The sequence below is a fragment of the Triturus cristatus genome, chromosome 4_1 (genome assembly GCF_964204655.1).
Source record: "Triturus cristatus chromosome 4_1, aTriCri1.1, whole genome shotgun sequence".
Lineage (NCBI taxonomy): Eukaryota > Metazoa > Chordata > Amphibia > Caudata > Salamandridae > Triturus > Triturus cristatus.
The window spans coordinates 755,391,140-755,416,802 of NC_140585.1; the positions used below are offsets into that span (position 1 = coordinate 755,391,140).

A 25,663-nucleotide genomic window follows, 5' to 3' on the forward strand; every position below is an offset into this window, starting at 1 on the left:
TTGTAAATTGTTCTTATGCCTTTGTTATCACAGTGCTAATAAAGTGTGTGCAACAGTGCTTGAAAAGGAAAAATAGAAGTGCTTGTTTCTGAGAAGTGCTGGTACTCCCCAATTAAAAGTATTACATTTCTCTTTAGAAGCCCATTTAAAGCACTGGTATAAAGGCATTATGAACCACACATTTCACAAAGGACCCCACCAACCCCCTTGTTCACCAGAAGGTTGGCAGGAGGCGGAAATACCTTGACACAACTTGAGTTTTCATTCTTCCTTGCGTTTTCTGAAAACATAAACGTGTAATATAAAGGCAAAGAGCAGATCTAATTGACCTTACATTGTAGAGCGCTCATTTGTTTGCGATATAATGAAGTAAAGGGGGAATGGCCATATTATAGTGTTAATTTAAACTTTTAGAAGCTTACTGAATAGATGGTTCCAATGAAGAATGTGCCACTTTATCGTTAGCAGGAGCATTGCAACAAATACTAATTTACCATTGCCCAGTTTAGGGTCAAAATGTTATTTGAGGTCAATCATGGTTTGGCTGGTACTACATTACAGCCCAACTCAAGAATTCCGAGTAATGCGGTAAATCCATATGAAATGTTTTCAGAAAAACTTTCACCAGGCCAATGTGCCAAATTTTCTCCCCAGAGTAAGTTATGGAATTGCAGAATTACCGGTGGAAATCGGTGTGATAACACACATTTCCCCTAGGGAAACTTGAAAGGTTGCATTGATGCGTGGCATTTAAGGGTAAGGGGAGAGCTTTGGAGCCACTAGGCCCATTTCCCCACCACTTACCTGGTACTGATCCTCCGACCAGTCTAGGCCCTTCCTGCACCAGTCTTGCACCTCGAGTTCTGCACCTCAATCTTCCTGGAGCATCCCCTCTCCTCTCCTCTCTCTGACACTTGTTCCATCTCAGTCTCAATTGCTCTCCTCTCACTCTCTCTCTCGTGCTGGTTCTTGACTTTCTGTGCACCCTCTTCAGGGACTCTTTCTGTCTTTGCCTCTCTTTTTCTCCTCTTCTTGGGCCTTTGGCCCTCTTTCTCACACTTTTCCACACTCTCTCTTCTTTTTTGCCTCTTGCCTCATCATTTCGCCCCTTTCTTGGCCTTCAGCCCTCTCACTCACACTTTTTTCATACTCTCTACTTTCTGCTCTTTCTTTTGTTGTAGTCTTGCTTCCTTCTAGCCCCCCTCTCCTTTCTTTTGCCTCTTTCTGGGCCTTCAACCTTCTTCCTCATGCTTTATTATACTCTAAGCTCTCTTTTCCTTTTCTTGCATACTGTGGGTGCCTCTCCCCTGTTATTTCAACTCTTTGTGCTTATGGGTCTCACACACACACACAACCACACACAACCACACACACACAACCACACACACACATAACCACACACACACACACTCACAACCACACACACAACCACAACTACACACACAACCATAACACACAACAACCACACACAGAACCACAACAACACACAGAACCACACACACACACAGAACCACACACAACCACGCACACACAACCACACACACACAACCACACACACACAACCACACACACAATAACACAAACACAAAACCACACACTCAACCACACACAACCCCTACACATGCAACCACATCACACAACCACAAACAACCACTACACACACACCACACCACACAACCACAACAATACACACACACACACAGAACCACACACACAACCACAAACACACACACAAAACCACAAACACAACCACAACCACTCACAACCACACACCTACAGCCACACAGCCACAACCACACACACAACCACACACACACAACCACACACCCACAACCACACACCCACAACCACACAACCACAACCACACAACCATACACACCCACAACCACACACACACAACCACACACAACCACACAACCACACACACACAACCGTACACACACACAACCACACACACACACAACCACACACATAACCACAACCACACCCACACACAACCACACACAACACACACACACAACCACAAACAGTTTTTTTGGCTGTCAGCATAAATACGCTGTCACCAAACACGATGAACACCTCGGGAAAGTTTGGGAAGTCACCCCCAACTTTGAAACCACTTGCTGTTGCAGAGTGTGTGCTGTACACATGGCAATACCTTGACACAGCGGACTGTTGCAAGGAATGCTTTGAGCCTCGGAAGCTGACAGACCTCAGTCTGTGCATTAGTTCACCCATCTTGGCGCTGCATAAAAACAGGGTGCCCACTGTCCAGCATGAAGTGAGACATTGTGATCGGGGCTGGAGATGCTGTTTAGCAATCTGCTTAGAACATTGTGTTTCATTTAGGGCATTAAACATAAAGGAGGACTGGTAACGCTGATAAAATGGATTTCATTTTGAGTAGTGACTAAAACTTTAAAAAAGCCTGCAGTACTGAAACAAGCACACACAACCACATCACACAACAACACACAACCACACACACACACAGAACCACTCACACCACACACAGAACCACACACACACAACCACACACACACACAACCACACACACACAACCACACACACACAACCACACACACAATAACACACACACAAAACCACACACTCAACCACACACAACCACTACACACACAACCACACCACACAACCACAAACAACCACTACATACACAACCACATCACACAACTACATCACACAACCACAACACACACACACACACACAGAACCACACACACCACACACACAACCACAAACACACACACAAAACCACAAACACAACCACAACCACTCACACACACAACCACACACAACCACACACCCACAACCAAACACCCACAACCACACACACAACCACACACCCACAACCACACACCCACAACCACCCACACAACCACACACCCACAACCACACACCCACAACCACACAACCACACCCACACAACCACACACAACCACAACCACACACAACCACACACAACCACACACACACACAACCACACACACACACACAACCACACACACAACCACAACCACACCCACACACAACCACACACAATACACACATACAACCACAAACTGTTTTTTTGGCTGTCGGCATAAATACGCTGTCACCAAACACGATGAACACCTCGGTAAAGTTTGGGAAGTCACCCCCAACTTTGAAACCACTTGCTGTTGCAGAGTGTGTGCTGTACACATGGCAATACCTTGACACAGCGGACTGTTGCAAGGAATGCTTTGAGCCTCGGAAGCTGACAGACCTCAGTCTGTGCATTAGTTCACCCATCTTGGCGCTGCATAAAAACAGGGTGCCCACTGTCCAGCATGAAGTGAGACATTGTGATCGGGGCTGGAGATGCTGTTTAGCAATCTGCTTAGAACATTGTGTTTCATTTAGGGCATTAAACATAAAGGAGGACTGGTAACGCTGATAAAATGGATTTCATTTTGAGTAGTGACTAAAACTTTAAAAAAGCCTGCAGTACTGAAACAAGCACACACAACCACATCACACAACAACACACAACCACACACACACACACAGAACCACACACACCACACACACACAACCACACACACACAACCACACACACACAAGCACACACACACAACCTCACACACAATAACACACACACAAAACCACACACTCAACCACACACAACCACTACACACACAACCACATCACACAACCACAAACAACCACTACACACACAACCACATCACACAACTACATCACACAACCACAACAACACACACACACACACAGAACCACACACACAACCACAAACACACACACAAAACCACAAACACAACCACAACCACTCACACACACAATTACACACAACCACACACAACCACACACCCACAACCACACACCCACAACCACCCACACAACCACACACCCACAACCACACACCCACAACCACACACACAACCACACACCCACAACCACACACCCACAACCACACAACCACACCCACACAACCATACACAACCACAACCACACACAACCACACACAACCACACACACACACAACCACACACACAACCACACACACAACCACAACCACACCCACACACAACCACACACAACACACACATACAACCACAAACAGTTTTTTGGGCTGTCGGCATAAATACGCTGTTACCAAACACGATGAACACCTCGGGAAAGTTTGGGAAGTCACCCCCAACTTTGAAACCACTTGCTGTTGCAGAGTGTGTGCTGTACACATGGCAATACCTTGACACAGAGGACTGTTGCAAGGAATGCTTTGAGCCTCGGAGGCTGACAGACCTCAGTCTGTGCATTAGTTCACCCCGTCTTGGCGCTGCATAAAAACAGGGTGCCCACTGTCCAGCATGAAGTGAGACATTGTGATCGGGGCTGGAGATGCTGTTTAGCAATCTGCTTAGAACATTGTGTTTCATTTAGGGCATTAAACATAAAGGAGGACTGGTAACGCTGATAAAATGGATTTCATTTTGAGTAGTGACTAAAACTTTAAAAAAGCCTGCAGTACTGAAACATGCAATAGGTCGCGCATTTGCAAAAGTTTCAGCTATTGTCATTGTTCATGACAATGCCTTTTTTATCTATTTTATAAAACAATCACATAAATAAATGGCATTATGATTTACAATGCCAATAGCTAGTGTTGCATTATTATTAGCAATGCCAACTGCTCACACTTTTATAATGCGAGACCTATTGCATTGCACATGCTTGTTTTTCATTTGAATAGAGGTCCCTTCCCTGGTCCCTCAAATGGACGTTTTATTCGTCAGGAATTGATACAGTTCTCAATCCAGGGAGGCCCAGCCAGTGAAATGTATACCTCATACAGTGTATGCTGAGAACAGAATCTCCTCGAGGAGCTTTATCAAGTGTAGTGTGTGAGATATTATGCTAGGGACCTTCACTACCGAGTAGGACAGTGCACAGAGTGGATCAGGTGGCTCAAGAATCCATATCGGCTAACAACGTGTATAGGGCTATGGCACTTCCTTCCACGGGTGCCATTTTGGATTGCTCATGCTCCCTGCTAGTCATGGGTAAACTCAAGTCTCTAAGAAGAAAAGGGGCAAAGAGGAAGGGCGAGAAGGACAGCACCCAAGTGGGTGGGGGGGCGTTTCTTATTGAAACAAAGGTGTCTTGCCCAAAGAGCTCAGTCTGACAGCAGATGCTTGTGGCTGGATTACCACCAGAATGCTCTCTGGTATTCATTTTATCTCTCAGAAGACACAAAAGGGACTGTGGCACCTGAATATATTCACCAGTATATCGGCTGACGCAATTATTGTGTCCTAAATATTTGTAACACAAATAATACTCCATTGGGGTTAATAACAGAAAATCTGCACCTGATAAGAAGATATTTTTGTAAACGATATTTAGAATGCAATACATATGTCAGGTGATATTTCTGTCTATGGTAGCTTGACATACAGCACATAAGATGCTTTAAGTGTGGCGTAGGCAGTGCCTGAAATGGGAAAATACTCGGTACCTGCTTGTTTCTGAGAAGTGCAGGTGCTCCGTATCAGAGTACCTGCTTGTTTCTGACAATTGCAAATACTCCGTATCCGAGTACCTGCTTGTTTCTGATAAGTGCAAATATTCTGTATCAGAGTACCTGCTTGTATTTCTGACAAGTGCCGGTACTCCGTATCAGAGGACCTGCTTGTTTCTGAGAAGTGCCGGTACTCTACTATTAAAAGTATTAAGTCTGCCTTGAGAAGTGCCGGTACTCCGTATCAAAGTACCTGCTTGTTTCTGACAAGTGCAGGTACTCCGTATCAGAGGACCTGCTTGTTTCTGAGAAGTGCAGGGACTCTCCTATTAAAAGTTTTACGTCTGCCTTGAGAAGTGCCGGTACTCTCCCTCTCAAAATAAAAAAGTGTTGGTACTCTGTACCGGACAGCACTGGCCCATTTAAAGCACTGGATGTAGGTAAGATATCTAGATCAGTTATGACATGGACAGACTTCCTGTCAAGGAGCTAGGCAGGGTCAAGGACCTATGACTGACAACGGCTTCCCCCTATCCACGTCTGTGACTGTCCACGTGGAAGGGTTCTCTTGATTCTGATTCGCCCATCCGTCTTTTAAGACGGTCGGCTAAGAAACAAGTCCCTATTTTATGCAGCCATCTGGTATTAAATGGCTTAGTAGCTACGGCACAACATGGTCAACTTGCCCTCAAGAAGAATTAGACTCAAGTTTTGCTCACCCCTCTGCAGGGGGCTAGGGGGACAGGAGGTGATTCAGATATGAAAGGAGCTGACGATTGATGCCCCAAGAGATGGCATTCCGAGGGAAGGAAGAGACTCCGCAGCATGAATCACACACACATTTATAAGTGCTGCATTGTTGGGGGGGGGTTCTCTGTGACTCCAGTAGCTGTCTGTGGTGCGGTTCTGCTGTGTGTGACTCTCCCCTCTCTCTCCGGCCCCCGGTCGTCCCTCTCCCCACTTCTAGCCTCAGACACTGCGCCTGTTCAGTGCTTGTCTCTGAGGGCCGGCTCTCTCACGTGCCTGTCGCTCGTCTCTGAGGGTCGCCTCTCTCACGCACCTGCCGCCTGTCTCTGACTGCCACAGGCTCAGATACGAGCTGCGGGACCCTCGGGCCAGACAGGTGCGTAACACAGGCCCCCGCATCCCCCACAGTGCGGGGAAGCCCCCAAGCTCCAGGGGGCCCCCTCAGCACTGCACTTCGACCGAGGAGCTCCTGAAAGAGTCCGGAGGGGGTCCCTCCACGTACCTTGCAGGGGGGCCCCCTCAATTATCGTTACGCCACTGGGGCCAGCTGGGGGGCGAGTGGCTGCCAGGGGGAGTCCGGGACGCATGCCAGACACGCCGAGGGAGTGTGAGTGCAGAGAAAGGACAGGAGCAGAAATAGAGAACGAAACGATGGGCAGGAAGAGGGAGTGAGGGGACAGAGCCAGGCAATGAGCCACTCCACAAAGGGCCCGATTAATTGTGATACTGGAATTAACTCCTGCTACTTCCTAAATATCACAATAACGAGTGATAAACTCCACACCTCCGCAGTTTTACCCAGGAAACTTTCAGCAGATCAAACCTGTTGAAATATATAAGGCGGGAAATGCCCTCTAAATAGGAGGACACGCAGATTTTGGTGCCGTAGAAATGAAAATCGGCACATTATGCCATTTTGATGGCAGAATTCATAAATAGGTGTTATTTATCGCACCTGTTAAATTCGGATCCCTGTGGATGTGTTGAAGCTAGCGCTCACCTCTCCAAAGACAAGCTCTGAAAGATCAGCGCGCCCGCAAAAGTTAGCGGAGAGCAGGTTTGGCAGGAGAGGAGGAGGCAGCAGGGGGAGGGGCGAGAGGAGGGGGCGAGTGAAAGCGTTTCACTTGCGAGAGCGAACTGCGCCAGGAGCAATAATTGCTACCATATGGCACCGCACTCCCGCAAGTGAATTGCCACACGTGCACGTGTTGCCATTGAAGGCAATGGAACGCGTGCACGTGTTTGGCTGAAAAGCCAAAGCGATCGCAAAAGGTCTTTTTGCCTTAGCAGCACATGCGCACTGCGCAGGCGAGCCCTAAAAAGTCTATTACACACATTATATAAGATAGGCTGCCGCATTTTAGAAAAATTTTTATTGAGCGTGGTATAAAATTGTATGCCAGAAAATCTGCAAAATGATTCAAAAGTTCTTTTTAGGTCTCAGTTAGACAGCACATGTGCTGTCTCGAAGAGAGGTGTTGTGTTTAATCTGTTAGGCTTTAGCCCACCCATAGGCTTACTATTTGCTCGCCTCATCGTCTGTTTCATATAGTATTTGTGACCATCCACTGCTTCAGTTTTAAGAGCTATTTTCTTTATGCATGAGCACGCCACGCAAGTGCAGTCCAAGGTGCCACCCTTTACTAAATAAATATGTATTTGAGAAAAATTGTATATCCCCTCAATATATATATATCTCCTCATTTCACATGCAAGAAAAGGTTTCTAATAACAGGACACAATGATTTTGTTTCTTCCAGCCGCGGAACAAAAAATAAAAATAAAAATTCACGCTCCCTACAGAGATGGTTCATTAGAAGGGAGCAAAATGACCAGCAGAAAACCACAACTACTCTCATTTTCAATAGTTGGCATACACTGAAAATGCATGCTTTGTGTTTCTTATAGAGTGCTCCCTAATATTAAAGAACTTCACTGAAGAAGCTGGTGAGAAGTTCTCAATTGTGAAGCAACGTATTAAAAAAAAACATTAAAAATATAACGATTTGTGCAAGACGACAGGCTAGGAAACCCATTTGAGACAAGCTTCTTTTTGCTTTTCAAAATTTATGCAGCGCAAACCTGACTCAAATGTCTTGGAGCTCTTTAAATGAGCACCAGTTACATTACACAAGGATGTATTTTTTTTTGTTTTTTAGGCACTGGGAGGTACAGTGATTTTACAGGAATCACAGGATGCTGAGCTGACACTCGAACCTGGTTCTCCAGTCGGCCGCTTTTAGATTGGCTGATTAACACGTTGCTCACATTTAGGTTTTTTTCAAGTAGTAGGCACTGTTTCTTTTTCAGCTGTCTGTTCCTCCTCTTACGTTATAGTACAGGAGACAACAGTCTTCCATTTCAGCAACTCAAGGTCGCACAAACTGGTAAAGAATGGCTGTTAGTTAACAAAACTCATAGGACCAGCTTTGAGGAAATTTATAAACATTATTTTAGTAAGATTGGGTCTCATGTTTAAATATGTCTTGCAAGTGCAAAAGTGTATTTTGTTATTTGCTAAATCACTTTTACTAGTCAGGAAATCTTTTCCGACTTGTCAAAGGGGTAATGCTTCTTATTTCAAATCGCAAAAAGAAAGGGGTGTTTAAAAGTGCCACCCTCCTACTTCACAAAAGTGCTGTGGTGCAGACACTCGGAGAAAAAACTGCACTCCACTCCAGGAGCACTCACATTTCTTTCTAGGTAGATGGACCCTCAGCTCCGTTGTTAGCTGCTTCTGCTTCGTCTTCACATCCTGCAGGGTTTGTGTACTCCTTCCCTCTCAGGAGGCAAGCTAGCTTCTAGGTTAAAGAACAGTAGATGTTTCAGCAAAAATGGCTAATATGCTGCATTGCTAAATACATATAAGGTCCCAAAGGCGAGACCGATGCATTGCAAATGCTTGTTTAGATCCTTTTCAACATTGTGATCCCCTGTTAGACCTACTGATGTTTCTCATTGTACTAGAAGTTAATTTTTAAAAACTTTTTGCGTTCCAATAATAAATATCTTTTGAATATACTACTAATTGAAATAACGTGTTTGCCCCAAATTCTGAATGTTTTATGCATGTCCTAGTATGTTCTAAGAACAACATTAGGTACATGCAGTCAATGAAACTGCACAAGAGTCTTAAGGCTGATCCCAAATCTCATAAGCTGTTTGTTCGTTTACATTGACTGTGAAACTGAATCTGGGCATTAGACGCTGCCTGTGGCATTTCACTGTGGCATTTGGCCATATGGGGCATTTCAAGAATATACCTGACTATTGTGACTGAATCTGAACCTCAAAGCTTTCTCTTACCTATGACTGTTACCTGGATGTCAGACTTCATGCTTCATTCAGTGGCAGCCAGCGGACCAGAGAAGGCCAGCGGGGGAGGGGGCAGCAGAGAGATGCGGGGCTAAATATAAAATTACAAAAAATACACTTACCTTACTGCCAGGGCCCGCGTCCCTGCTCCTGCTCTCCTCCGTTTTGGACGGAAGCACAGCCAGGCACCCCTGACCAATCACAACACTGCACTGCAGCATTGTGATTGGTAAGCACCTAGGCTCCCCTGACCAATCACAATGCTGAAATGCAGCGTTGTGATTGGTCTCAGCGCCGTGACATGGCACACAGCCAGGGGCTGGAGGGGTGGGCATCTTCTGCACGCAGGCTGTAATGCAGCTTGCATGGAGAACAGGAACAGTGCGCATGACTGTTTTGGGTGGCCCAGAGGGCCAACGAAACAGTCATTGTGCACATAAGGAGGGTTCTACCACTCCTCCCCTGCTCAGCAGCACCGCCCCCGTCACGGAAAAAGCTGCTGCAGCAGGAGGACAAAATAAAATGCTAACATTATGATTTTATCATTTTATTTTTTCCTTCTTTTCCTGCTTCAAAGCAGTGGGGCGACGTTCCTTCTCCTTAACCGAGGAGCCGCCCCTGACTTCATTGGTGGGTGGGGGAGGTCATCAACCTGAGAGTGGTCCGTGAGGGTAAGGAGCTCAGAACTCAACATTGAAACAGCAGACACAATAATATACTGTCCAGCCCAGTGCATATATTTTATGAAAAGAAACTACTTTTCTTCTCAAAGCAAAACTAAATACTACACAATTCAATCAGTTCAGTATACATGGCTGTTGTAAGTTTTGTTAATCAAGGACTATTACACTTCCCTCCATTTTTCCAGATCAATCTTCCATCTCTTTTAAGTCGGGGATCACACAATTGCTGTCCTATATACTGGGGAGTAGGTAGGAATTAGGCTCTGATTGCTCACAGTACTCTTGGATTTGTTTGGCAACTCAGTTCAAAGTCTTTAAGATGTTTTTTAAATTCTCAGATTTTCAGTGAGTGTGACAGTTTTACTCATGCACTCCTCAGTTTCTCTCATCCCCAGGCTCAATTAAGACCAATGGGTGCCTGCATTCATTTGACCGCTGTCCGGGCTTTGTAGTGGGTGTCAGGTTGTTCCCACCCTTAAGGAGTAAACTCCTCCAGGACTTGTGCACTGCAGGGCGACTTTGTGCAAAATGATTTCTGGGGACACTTTTCAGGCAGGCTCCTGTGGTGACACCAGTACTCAGCAGCAGAGGCACTCTGAAGCCAGTGCTTTAGCAGGCAGGGGTATTTGCCTCCAATCTGAGTTCTCTTCAGGCAATGAGTCAGTTGCAGCCACCATGGGCTCTGGTTCACTTGTTGATGGAGGCATCACCACTCTCTTCGGATCATGGCAGGCTGTCCTGTCATTTCACAATGGCAAACAACTGGTACTTGCGTGTAACAAGAGGGAGAGAGAGGACTAGTTAGCTAGTCCGAGTCCCCGAGGGTTTATATGTGATTAAACAAAGAGGACTAGCTTAAGTTGACCAAAGTGTTACAGTACTCAAATTAGTTCTGTCACGGGCACCTTATTGGTGTATTCATGAAGCCCTCACCCACCAACCTAGTTGGTGGCATGCTTCATCATCGGGCCCACCCAGTGACACCTAGTATGTCCAGGGTGTGCTACGACGCTTGATTACAGCGGAGATGGTATATTGCTGAGAGTGCAGTGAGGTTGGGTGAGTTGTGATTTAAAACGGCTTGGTGGTGGTCCCAGTACCCGAGGGTAAATTAAATTTTAATAACTGGGCCGTCACCAGCGGTTAAAAGTAAGGCTACAGGATGCGTGAGGGTGGCGAGTTACTGCCCCCTGCGTCCTTCAGATGGTCGACATGTTTCAGCCAGTGCCTTAGAGTGTTCTGGCTTTCCTCCTTCCTTTCCGGAGGACGACGGCGGGGCAACAGGTACAAGGCAAGCACTGACCAGTAAGACTGGTCATCCCCTTACCGCTTCCCTCCAGGAAGCCTTGGCTAATAACCCAAAGCATATGCATGAGAAGGGAATCCCCCTCTCACATATAGAAAAACGCCTTAGTGAGTGTATCACATAGTCTGTACCACAACACTAAGTCTGTTTTATTTCACCACGCCTTTTTTTAAAAAACGGTCCTGAGGAAAGCCAGAACACTCTAAGGCACTGGATGAAACATGTCGACCATCTGAAGGACGCAGGGGGCAGTAACTCGCCACCCTCACACGTCCTGTAGCCTTACTTTTAACCGCTGGTGACGGCCCAGTTATTAAAATTTAATTTACCCTCGGGTACTGGGACCACCACCAAGCCGTTATAAATCACAACTTACCCAACCTCACTGCACTCTCAGCAATATACCAGCTCCGCTGTAATCAGGCGTCGTAGCACACCCGGGACATACTAGGTGTCACTGGGTGGGCCCGATGATGAAGCATGCCACCAACTAGGTTGGTGGGTGAGGGCTTCATGAATACACCAACAAGGTGCCCGTGACAGAACTAATTTGATTACTGTAACACTTTGGTCAACTTAAGCTAAACAACTGGTGCTGTCTTAAGATCAGTTTCAACAATACTGCACAGAGACAGCAGGTGCCCTTCTTGCCTTAGGTCACTCCTAGATCACTTTCTCAAGTTTGCCCACTCCTTCTGAGTGCTCCTTATGGGAACATGATGGGCCTCTTCATCCTGAACAGTCTCTTCTCCTGCAGGTCCAGGCATATTCCTTCCCTTTCTCAGCAGGCAAGTTTCTTGGCTTATTCAGGCAGATCCTCATTTCATCCAGCATAAAAAATTGCTTCAGGTGATATCGCCTGACCTCTGGGAGAACAGCTATCAGGCATACACCTCCCTTGCATACCCTGCAGCTCTTTGGGTACTCTGTAGAACACTCCTTTCCTTGGCCAAGAAGTACTTAGGACTGGAACAATGTGAGGTTGTTTGGCCCCTACTTCCAAACAAATTTTCAGGGCATGGGATCTGGATCCACTGTTTCAAACTTAAGAGCTGGTTTGAGGTGGTTCTCTTTCAGGTGTCCTTCTCAGTCTGCTCTCCAAACACAGCTTTTGTGTAAAGTCATGCTTCACACAGCAGGTCACACTGGAACTCTTTCCAAAGATGAGCAGCAACAACTTTGGGCATAATGAAGTGTGAGTTTTCTGCACCTGGCTATCACCGGCTTTCTTGAATCAGAAATTAGGGACAGACAAAAGTGCAGACCTGGCCTGAAAACTGCACTGCCTTGAACAAAATAATCTGCAGTGCCTCCCTTTACCTCTAACATTTACCAAAGGGCAGTGGTCAGGAAGTACCAATCAGCATCCCCTTATTTATGGAATTTCTAAAGGTACACCTGCCCATACCCTCTTCCTTTCTGTGTCTCTGCCCTCCAACCAAAAGACTGCATGCAATACATTGTCTTAGAGAGCTATCTTCACCCTTCATCTTGTACTGTGCTTATCCAGGGATATTCAACATACACACACTCGCACACACACATGCACAACCACACACACGCACACACACACACTCATACTACTATATATGTATCATAGGGTCACAGTATACACACACGTGCACCCCCCCCACACACACACAAACACACAGCTTGTCAGCAGAACAGATTGGTTCTCACATAACAGCAGATTTTACATGAGAGGGTCTGATCACACAATACAATAACACACATAGTACTGCTACCATGGCTTTACCTGATTAACCCAATGTAGGGACATTCATGCATTGTTTATGCTTAATGTCCCCCCTCCAGTGCAAAGGACAGGTCTTGGTCGTCATGTTGTCAGGGTCAGGTCTAGGCCTCTGTGCTTGATGACAGGTTCAAAATAGAAGTCAAAATACCAGATTCACATGCAGTTGGCCACTCAGCCTGGGGAACACTCCCATGTAACATGCATGCACCATTCCTGTCCCAACAGATTCCCCTCCCTGATCTGACTGCAAGGATCCTTATTCCAGTGCTGGACAAGACCAGTCGTCTGATCTGCAAAACTGCTAGGAAAATCCATATGCATTCCTATGATTCACTGAAAAATCTCAGCTGTGTAATGAGATAGACCATCTTAGCCATTTGGGATTCTCACCCTTTATTGTCTTCAACCACTTAAGTGATTTGTGATATGTCTCACCAACAAACATTTGAGCAAAACAGATAAGACCAGAACCTCCACAAAGTGCACACTATTGCAAAACATTCACTTCAATGACCACCCAGTTCAGTTCCCTATGAAGAAGTCTACATCTGACAAATTACACTAGATGCTCTTTTCCCTTATCTTGAGTTGAGCCAGTACTGCTCTAACTCTGTTAGCTGAGGTTCTAATCTGTACAATGAAGGGCTGATCATAGTCACTTTCCTTCAGTACGGGTACTGCCTTCAGTTCCTCAAAGTCTTTCTGAAACTCTACAGTCCAAATCACCTTCATAGACTGCTTCTTGAATGTCAGGGCAGTCAAGGGTACACTTATTATCCCAAAGTTTCAATAGTCGACAGTGATTCCTCCTAAGAAGTGTCTCACCTAAGTCTTGGTAACTGAAAAGTGACAGGAGCATTTGTAAGCCCAAAAGACATGACCCTAAACAGGTCCAATTTTTCTGGCATAGTGATTGCAGTCTTCTCCATGCAAATTGGTGCTAATGTGATCCGCTAATAAGTCCTGGTCAGATCAAAAGATCTCAAGTAGTGAACAGCACCCAGCTGGTCCACTAGCTCATCAACTCTGGAAATCGTGTGTGCATTGGTCTTGGTCACCTTATTGAGGGCCCATGAGTCATTATAAAACACAAGGCGTTGGTTCTTTGCTTTAATACCAATTCCACTGAACTGGTTTAAGGGCCACAGGATTCCTCAATCACTTCCAAGTCCAATATCTTGGCAACATCTACCTGGATACTCTCCCGGACTCAGTCAGACATCCTATATACCTTTCCCTTCACTGGCAAGTTATCATCTATACGTCTGTAATGTACACATACAGATCTCAACACAAAAGGCAACGAAAAGAGATGGTAAAATCACCCAGCACCACTCTGCACTCTAACTGCTGCTCAAGCGTTAGTTCAGGGGGCATTTATAATCCAGCCACGGACCATCCTTTCCATCCTCATCCAGTAGTTCAGGAAGTGGCGCACTATTTTACTCAATCTCCTTTGCTAACGCCATGGTGCCTACTGTGAAAGTTCTCACAAGGTATGGGTTAAGCTAGTTCACATGGAACACACTCTTTCGCTCCATTATGGCACCTGAGGCCACCAAGTAATTTACCTCATATACCTTCTTTACACTTTTTTTTATAACCCACACCTCTTATCTTTAAAGCTCATGGACAAATGGGCTTGCGAACCAACATCTTCTCATCCTCTTAGAACCCAGTCAGTTTCTAATCAGACCATTCCTTTATCAGCTTTTGGCTTGTTTGAAGGCTTTTTATGCCTGACTCATGTCTTGCTCCCTCAACTTCCTGAGTCTAATCACATAGTGCACTACAGCCTCCCGTGGTGACTCTGAAGGTCCTTTCCACCCATCTCTGAATAAGGTGAGTGAGCTACAGTTTGGGTGCCCAAACAGAAGTTCAAAGGGACTGAAGACCATCCCCTTTTGTGGAGAAACATGCCAGGAGAAGATCCCACTTCCTTTTCAAATTCTTTACTATGGTTCCCAAACTGCACTTAAGGGCCATGTTAAACCTCTCCACTAACTGATTGGTTGTGGGTGGTACACCGTGAAGAAGTAGTGATACCCCTTGTTAAACCTCACCACTCACACATTAGTTTGTGGCTGGTACAGAGTGGAAAAGAGGTATGTCACACCAGCTTGCTTTCACTTCTCTCCCTGATATGAAGAGATTAAATTGGTTTCCTTGTAGGAAATCACACACTAGAAGAGATCCCTAAAAGAACCTTAGTTGCCACTTTTTTAGACATGCTCATTAGAGGTCTAACCTCTGGATACCTGAAGCATGGTCCACCACAACAAAGATATATTTGTTGCCTGACACTGAAAAGGGGGAGAAACTGATTGACAATATCAATTCCAACCCATTCAAATGGAAAACCTACGACTATCACTGTCACTTGGTCTAACCTCCTGACTTACCACTCCACTGACAAGTAGGACAAATCCTACAGCAGATCTTGTACATGCCTCTATGCATCCCTGGCCAGTAGAACAAAGAGCCCCACCTATCCTGGGCCTTTCGTATGCCTCATGGGCCAGTGACAACAGAAAGCTCCTGTGCAGTAGGGGAACCTTGAGCGTCTTGGATGCTCCTGGTTCAGGATTCCTAGCATTTCTCTAATGCAGTCCACCCTCTCAGTCCCCATAATGCCTCCCAACCAAGTGTAAGACACTCTGGACCTGATTCACAAAAGGCCTCCGCATTTGTGGGCGATGCCCCACAGTCGTGGCGGGGGGCTAGCACTCGTGGCTGTGGTCCCGCACTCATGGCAGGACCTTCGTTCTGCATTTACCCATTGCGGAGGTCCTGCCAGAGGGCGGGTACCCTGCCACAACCAAGGGGCCTCCGACAGAAGTGCAGAGGCCCTTTCTGAATAAGCCCCAACATTTGTGCAAGGCTAGATTTCGCCCAGGTAGGTCCTCCAGCTACTAACAGCCCTACAGCACTGGCAGTAACCCAAAACCCAACACCTGATCCTCTTTTGGTATCTCATTCTCCTCTCCCTTTACAGCAAGGGTGATGGGAAACATGGCCTATCCCTTCACAGAGTCTATGCTGATCCATTTACTACCTGATTCTGGTTCTTGCACATTTTGGATGGTCCTAGTCTCTTCCTGAGACTGAGACTCAAGTGCAGCGTTTGCACTGGTCAAAACAGCTAGGGGACTATTTATGAGCCCTTGCATCACATTTACACCGCCATTGCATCACTTTTTGTCATACTGTGGCGGCGTAAATAGTGCACCACATTGCTCCATATTTACGAAGTGACGTATCTAGACAATGCAACACTTCTCATTAATAAGGCCCACAATGTATTTCAAGAAAAAATGTAAAATGATTGACTAATGATGTATTTGAAAGCAAATGCAGTTAGTGAGAAATCAGTTTTATAAAGCAGTGGGAACATATAGTTTTAAAATATGAAACACGTTAAAAACTGCTCCATATATCACTGGATTAATATGTTTAATAGTTACTTTAATGTGCAAATTGTACAGCGCAACAACTTCAGGCCCTTTAAAGTGTGTGCTTGTTCAGTGTCTTGCACTACTACATGCAGAATCATCTTTTGAAAACAATGCTCTAACCACACTTTGGGAATCACCCAGCGCTGCTGGCTGCAATTAGTCAAATAGAAATATGCGCAGACAGTTATTTAAGTGGGATGAAGAAAGTGGGGGCTCTCTAAAAGGGAACATGTAAATACATTTGTGTGTTTTCCATAGTGTACCACCTGACTGCTATTTTGGTTTCTGAGATGTTACTGCACCCAGATATATAACACAATAACTGATATACACCTAAAACCTGTCAGTACAATTGTCTTTGTGAGTGGTTGTAAGCTGTGTAAGATAAATGACTAACGACAATCATTTAGCTATGTGTGCTTTATGTTGGATATGTATGCTCTTTTTCTCTGCACATTTCATCCATCTGAATAATTTAATCTACTCTCTTTCCGCTTCAGCATCCCCTTTTCACTCTTCCCCAATGCACTTCCTCTTATCACCCTCATTTCATCATCCCACAAACATACATTGCACTCACACACATTTAAATACTTTATTTCCTTTTGCCTTGTAAATATTTTGACATCTGAGTACCCCTTTCACACTCATTTGCACGGAATTCCAATTGCGACTGGAATACATGACCATTGTTCTGTGTGCTCGGCAGAGCCGCCAACCCACTGACAAGCACTTTGCCTTCAGCCTCAGCGCCAACGCTCTCAATCAAAGTCCCTCATAAACACCTTGCACAACTACAAGTATGGACTATGCAAGCGTAAAAAGATGCCCGAAAAAAATACAGAAATAGAACATGATCAAATGCTAGCTCCCTTTGGGAGTGCAAGATTAAGTAAAACATCTGAAACAAGAGAGGAACCAAATCGCTGACATGCATTACCATAATGTTTCAACATTTATTTTTTCTTAAAACAATCTATGTTTTTGGCACTAATATTAAGGGCACGAAGACAGGGCCAGTTTTAACGCCATACAGCAGAAAACTTTGCCCATGACTCTGATATTTGGATCAACTTTGACAGGGAAGAAGAACTATGCTCATCTTTTCGATGAATTTCGCGGTTGAACAAATGCAGCATCTTTACTCCTAAAAGGGCCAGCGACCTTCAGCCAGGGTCTGGGGGGTGACAGTGGGGGAGGTTAGCGTGACGAGGGTTCTCAGCACAATATGCATAACACAAGATTAGTATTAAAACACTTGCCATTACCGAGGACAAAGCACTGAGGTGCTTGCATACACTCCTACGTGTAACGAATGGGAAATGGGTGCGATCTATGCCTGTGAATCATGGACGTATGGCATCATGCAGGAATGCAGACTCCGAACCCCAAAACCATGATGCTGATAGCATTAATGGTCTATAGTGGATACCACCATAGGCCACAATAGCAATGAAGGGCTTTAGAAAGGTAAGAGCTGCGTCGTGCATCACAGTGCAGAAAGTTGATTTACCTCCCGACTTCCATCTCCTGCTTCAGAGTAAGGCGGGGCAAGCAGACTAGGACAGACAGCCCAGACTACGCAAGAGTAATAAGATGCACGAAAAAAATAGAGAAACACAACATGATCAAATAGCTAGCTCCGTTGTAGAGTGCAAGATTAAGTAAGACATCTGAAACAAAAGAGGAACCAAATCGCTGACATGCATTACCATAATGTTTTAACATTGATTGTTTGTAAATCAATCCATGTTTTTGGCATTAATGTTAAGGGCATAAAGACAGGACCAGTTTTAATGCCATACAGCAGAAAACTGTTATTACTGCAAGCACATATTTCTCACTTTGCCCCTGACTCTGATATTTGGATCAGCTTTGGAAGGGAAGAAGAACTATGCTCATCTTTTGGATGAATTTCGCGGTTGAACAAATACAGCAGCTTCACTTCTAAAAGGCAAAACCAACAGTTGATAGCCAGAATGCAGAACAATGTCATACATTCACCCCAGTACAGAGATCTGGGCCTAAATCCATCGTTTGTTTGCTCACCATGCCATTCCAGTTTGGACCCAGCCATATGCAAATCAGTCTTGACCCTGTGCCTCATGGGAACAGTCCAGCCCGAACTGCCAAGCCAGGTCCTCCCTGGACTGGAAACAAGCATCCTAGGACCGGTTTCGGGCTGTCACCCCTCTTCAGCCAGGATAGCTTGATTCCAGTGGCATGGGTGACAGTGGGGGAGGTTAGCGTGACGAGAGTTCTCAGCACAATATGCATAACACAAGATTTGTATTAAAACACTTACCATTACTGAGGACAAAGCACTGAGGTGCTTGCATACACTCCTACGTGTAACGAATGGGAAATGGGTGGGATCTATGCCTGTGAATCATGGCCGTATGGCATCATGCAGGGATTCAGACCTGAACACCCAAAACAATGATGCTGATAGCATTACTGGCCTACAGTGGATACCACCATAGGCCACAATGGCAATGAAGGGCTTTAGAGAGGTAAGAGCTGCGTCGTGCATCACAGTGCAAAAAGTTGATTTACCTCCTGACTTCTGTCTCCTGCTTCAGAGTAAGGCGGGGCAAGCAGACTAGGACAGACAGCCCAGACTTAAACACATCAATTAATTTAAATATACAATTGCATCTCTAGATAAAGTGATCTATTTAAATTCTTTTTGATGTAAATGTGTAAGAATTTCAGAGAGGCGCAGTCCCAGAGTCCTAATGAAGACACCGCCCCTGGGCAACATAAGTAATTGTGCAAGAGACATCCGACAGCTTGCTTCACTCTCAACCCTTCATCGACCATGACTGTCTTGCATTAATTTGCTCTTCAACCCAGGCAATTGCCTACCCCAGTCATCTCCACTGGCTACCAAGTCTGTGCCACTGGCTCCAGAGAGATACTTCCTCTCAACAACAGCCCTATGTGCCCCTTCATCCTTCAGGGCATCAACCTTACTCTAATTGATACTAGATTCCATCAAAAACACCATGGTATTTAGATAAATGTGCGTAAAAGCATATGTAACCATGCCAAAGAGATCCATTGCTACTAGAGTGCAACAGGGGCACTCACATCTCTTAACCCATAGTCAATACACTTGCTAGGAAAGGTGTAGTTGATAAAGGCTGGTTGACCTGACAGTCCCGTTTGTAAGGCCTCTCCTCGTGACACTTCTAACAAATGATCACTTTGTTCTTGGAAATGTTTTCCTGTTCTATATTTTCCTTGTGTTCCTGACTTGGAACCCAATTCCCTTTTTGCTCGTGCTCTCCCATGGTCCCTTGGTATTTGCCCTGGCATGTACCCTCCCGCTTAGAACCAAACTCTTGTGAGTTCTTTTCTGCCTTTGGCTTAAAGCCATGCTGCTGCAGCCTTTTGTTAACCATGTTCACTAACCACTTGTCAACAAACATTGCAAGTTTCTCTGGATATTTTTCTGTCAAGACTGGCAGGTATTGCCTAGGTGGGGAGAGCACTCTTCCTTGAGTCACTTGGTCACCGTTACCAGGCTAGGGACATAAAAATCCTTGGCCTCCACAACTCTCATCCTCTCCTTTCAATCATGCAACCCACCATCCATCCAAGTCTCAGATTAGGCACCATCATCTCTTTTACATTCTTTGAGTCTCTGAAGGTGCGCTGGTTTCCACCCAAACCACCTGACTGGTCCTAGCTTATTTGAACAGTTACGGGTGCAGAGCAGAGATTTGTTTTAAATTAAAATATTTCTGTTTCCCTCCATCAGGGATAATGCCTACTTTCTCTGGTCTTATTTCGATTCAATGAACCTTTGCAATTGTTTTACAGAAGATCAAGAGCTATTTGTCTCATATAAAATTATAATGAGAGTTTGCTATGAGTTAAAGTGTTTTATTAATTACATCTTTTAGAAGTTCATCTTTATTGCAAGTCATAAGGTAATTCATATTTTTCTCAATCATCAATATATAACATAACTCAAAATCAATAATAGTTAATCAAATAATATAATAAATTCATTAAAGCTTGTTTCATAAAGGAAAGAATCCCTATTCGAAGAATGAGGAGAATATGGAGTCAGTTAGAACCCATAAAGAGAACAAGTTTGAGAGAGTGAGAGAAATAAGCATAAAGCTTTTGTATCAAAGTGAGCTAAATAGATAACATTTTTATAAAAGTAGAACTTTTCAGAAAGAGAGGTGCTAGAAACTCAGTAGAGTGTCAGAGCAACAGAGCATAAGGGTCTGGGCCTGGGTAAATGGATAATGGAAGTATATGAGGAAAGAGTGGTAACCTAGACTAGGAACACTCACTAATAGAGACAACACATTTTTATCATTTTTGCAGATTGGTGTCTTCTACCTTCTTCAGCCAGTTAATCATCTTGCGGTGTTCTCATGGAATGAGAATCACACCTCGTATCGAAAGAGTGGTAACATAGTCTAGGAGCACACACTAATATGTTATGTTATGTTACTTTTATTTGTAGTGTGCACAGATACTCAAGAGTGGGCACTTCTTCTGGACACAGGCAGCGGACTCACCAGGCGCAGACCACCGGACCGCACACGGGACGCTGACGCTGTGTGTCTCCCTCGCCGCCACTCTCCATCGCTGGCCGCAGTTGGGGGGGACTACAGCTCCCGTCATCCTTTGCTCCTCACCTGCCTTCCTTCCGGCCAGCAGCGCGCCCGGAGGCGCTTCATAAACAGCGGCTCCCTCCGCGTCACGGGACGCGCGCGTGCGGCGCCGGGCTGAGCCCGGGCAGAGGGCGGGCCGTCTGTGGCCGTCAGGGGCCACAAGAGGCCGGGCCGGGCCACCCCTCTTGCTAGCACTCTCTGGTCACCTATATGTGAGTAATGCTGGTTGTGACACTGGGGTTATAGAGGATAGACATCATTCCATTCATCCGAGACTCCACCATCTGATAAGATATTCATGCTGGGTCTGTTATATGTGAAAGCCGTGATATGGGGCGGAGGGGTTTAACACGTTATTATCTCACGTGGGGCGTAGTGAATGTGTGGCAGGGGGAGGGTGAATAAAACTACCCACGATAGTTGTACAGGTATTGATTAGCAGTAGGGGGAAGTATGACAGGCAAAACAGTGACACGCTCGACAAGAGCTAAGCGTAGTACTTCCGAGGCTTCTCTGGCACACAAAGATGACATTAGCTCTGTATTCCCTGTTATTATGCAGCCTGCTGCCATTGATCGCATGCTCAAAAGAGCGCTAGGGGCCGTGTCGAGCGAAATCGAGCGCACAGAGAGGCGCCTGTCCTTAACCCCAGATCCTGATCCTCTTTTAACAATTCAAGATCAGGAGCAGGAGGTTGTGTTAATCTCACCCCCTAGTCCCTCAGAAACCAGTGAGAGGGATATCTCATGTGCCCAACCCATTATCACTAGGAATAAGGAGGATCTAGGCCCCACCAAATGTGCTACTCTATACAAAAAGAAGAAATGCGCTCAAAAAAAGCGTAAGAATACAAACAGCTTAATCACCTACTCTAATCCACCTAGTAGAAATATTAGTGGGATTGAGCGAGCTACACAGACATCTTTTCAAGCAGATCCTCCAATCTGGTTAACCAAGATCATGTTAGACCTACAGGCCCAGATAGAAATACTGATCATAAACCAGCTGAAGCCGGTGACAAGTAGGCTGGACAAAATTTTAAGTGAATTAAAGAACAGGGAGACAAAAGGTAGCTCACTAGGGGTTCTAAGCAATTCCACTAGTACCCTAGAGACTAATCCAGTAATTCAAAGGGCGAATAACTTCAGTGATAGTAGGAACGTACAAATAACATCTGCACAGATCCATGATGCCCCGGCTCCCCATGGACAAGCGCTCAGTAATCACAACCCTAGTGAGAGTTGACTGCATCCTAACAATGGTCCAGGTAAACAGAAGTTGGACAAACAGTCCCAACCCCCTGCTGACCCCATATCAAATGCAGTAAACCATGAAGATAGGTCTACTTTAATACACAAGAGACTCCCTACCATAAACCTTCCTCCTGAGGCGTGCCCGTTGGTCGTTGTTTTTGCTGGGGTCCCAGAATTAAAAGAGGCCCAGAAAGAATCACACCAGGAGTTAAAAAATAAACTCATTTATTGGCTGACTCAAAACAGACCAATATCTAATAACCAGGATGGGGAAATTCTCCTGGTTAGACGAGTGAATTGGATAGGGATTAGACCTAAAAACATCGAAGGAAACTGCATTATTGCTAATTTTAGGGACAGGAGGGTGGTTGAGCATATTTTAAGTCAGGGACCACCTGGATGCACGACGGGCATAAGGCCATTGTCACTTAGCTACTTCTATTTGAGGCAGCAGGCACCAAAAGAGGGACAGCACACTGTATGGAGATGTGTGGAGGGACGAAATCCTAGTTCAAATAGAGGCCCAAATTGTTCACGACAAGTGACAGGGATTTGGGAAGGAGGACACCCATGTTGGGCAAACAGGTTCACCCCACTAAGGTCACTAGAGGAGATTGACTGACTATCCATTTCACATTCCCCTCTAGCGCAGGCTGACACGGATCAGACAAAACCTGATCGGGTAGATTCGATAGAAGGAACCTTACCCATACATTGCCTGACCAAAGAAGATGGACAGTCATCATCAGGGGGGGGTGGGCGCAGGACCCTAGCAAGGACCACAGGAGCCCCAGACCCTCTCGCTGGGGGTTGTTCACAAACACCCTTAGGGACAGGAATCATAGCCCCAGAACCAAGACAGCAGGACAGTGATCTGCAGAAACTATCCTCCAGGAAGAAAGGGGGGCGGGCTAACATCACTTAAGGCATGGCAGGGGTAGGGCCCGTTACTATTGAGAAAGAGGGCCTGAAAATTATATCGTGGAATATAGCAGGTATTGCAGGGAAATTTGACAACAAGGATTGGCGTCAGTATATGGCCCTTTTCCATATAATTTGCCTACAAGAAACCTGGGCATTGGATAACACCCACCTCCAAATAGCTGGTTATAAATGTTTTTTCACGCCCGCACAAAAAACCTCCTCAGGTAGGGCCAAGGGTGGTTTGATAATATACATTGACCTAAATATAGAAGGTAAATGGTCTAACGTGGACTGGTTCGCATGGAACATCCAGGCCCTGAGGTTCAGGAACAAAGGGTTGGGTCTTGTTTTGTTCAATGTGTATAATACCAGTCTCCCGGAAAATGACTCCACTACTATGAGGGAACTAGACGCTAAGCTGAAACAAGAACTAGCTCCCGCCCATGGTGCTTTGGCCCCCTCGATACTAGTAATGGGTGATTTGAACTGTCACTTATGTCCGTGGTTGTTTCCGATCAGTGTTAACTGGTCAAAATGCCCAATAGAAAAAGGCCCCCATTTCAGCCACTCCCCAAGTGGTATCGAATTGGGTAAGCTCATCCACTCTCATGACCTCGAGCATACAGTCGATATGATCCCACTGGGACCGGATGGCACACTCCCCCCTACTTTTAAAGGGAGAGGGTGCTCGTCCTACATAGATCATATTTTTGTCTCGAGAGGCCTAAAAAATCGGATCATCAAAGTAGGAATCGAGTGGAGTCCATATAGCGACCATAACCCTCTGGTTATGGAGCTTCCGTATCAGGGCAAGCAAAAGAACAAGCCTGTTGAGGGCACCATTGAATATGTGACAGCCCAGGGCAGAAGACTCAAGTGGGCAAAATTAGATGGGGTTAGATGGAAAGAGGCAAGTCACTCATTGACGAGTGTTTAGACCTCTTTGTGGTAGGGGCTCGCCTAATAAATGTGTTTGGACAAATAACTAGCTTGGTGGATGGGTTATTGTTGGCCAAGGCCCCTAAGAAAACTCATTCTAATTCACCGAAATGGTTTGATGGGGGTTGTACAAACGCTCTGAAGGACCTAAACATAGCCCTGAGCGGTACACCTAGGGATCAAGTAGAAGTCAAAATATGCAGGTCAATATATAGGAAGGAGCTAAAAAGAAGGAAAGTTACACTGCAGGGGGAAGCATGGGCGGCCTTGAGGGACGCCTCTGAAAAAAGGGATATCACAGAATTCTGGAGATTAATAAATTCCCCTTGTTTTCAAGATAACAACGCCCCTGAGGTCGCAACAAACATCCTCCCGGAACAGTGGATTGCTCACTTTGAGGGCCTGTATAACCACGGGGAGGAGGATACGATAAAGGAGAGGGGGATGAACATAGAGAGAAAGTGGGTGGTATTCTCCCTGGAAGAGATTAGAATGGGCATTGAGGGACTTACCAAAAACAAAGCCCCGGGCCCAGATGGGATCCCCCCAGACCTGTTCCTGAGTCACGTGGATTTATGGGCCCCTATTATAACTAGAGTATTAAACGCGGCCATTATGGTCGGTCTGCCTCGGTCTTGGTCAACGGCCATTATTGTACCCATTTGTAAAAAAGGCAACAAAGATGACCCTCAATGCTACCGCCTTATCTCCTTGATAGATGTTACAGCCAAAATCCTGGAAAGAGTAAACCTGAATCGACTGACCGAGTGGGCCGAGGATAAAAACATCATTTCAGATGCCCAGTACGGTTTCCGGACCGGTAGGTCCACCAGCGATCAATGCCTGAACCTATACATGCTGGTAGCAAAGTACACCAAAACCAGCAACGAAGCCATGTATCTGGGGTTCATGGACTTGGCCGCTGCGTTTGACCATGTCAATAGGAATAAGCTATGGGTAATGATGAACCAACTCGGAATCAACCCAGGGATAATCTGCATACTGAGGGAACTGCATAGAGAAACCTCTGCCAGGGTACGTTATAACAAGGATGGGGGACTGACAGAATCCTTCAGCTGTACAAGTGGCGTGAGGCAGGGATGTATTTTAGCTCCTTTTTTGTTTTC

At 45.6% G+C, this 25,663-nt stretch overlaps 1 long non-coding RNA gene across 1 annotated transcript in view; it reads left to right on the top strand.

Moving 5' to 3' along the window:
- LOC146855487 (uncharacterized) overlaps positions 1-22,233 on the top strand; it is a 152,577-nt gene extending 130,344 nt beyond the window's left edge. Inside the window, exon 3 of the long non-coding RNA XR_014981331.1 lies at positions 21,270-22,233. This is a non-coding gene — a long non-coding RNA (uncharacterized LOC146855487). The remainder of the gene's footprint in view (positions 1-21,269) is intronic.
- Positions 22,234-25,663: the final 3,430 nt, after the last annotated feature.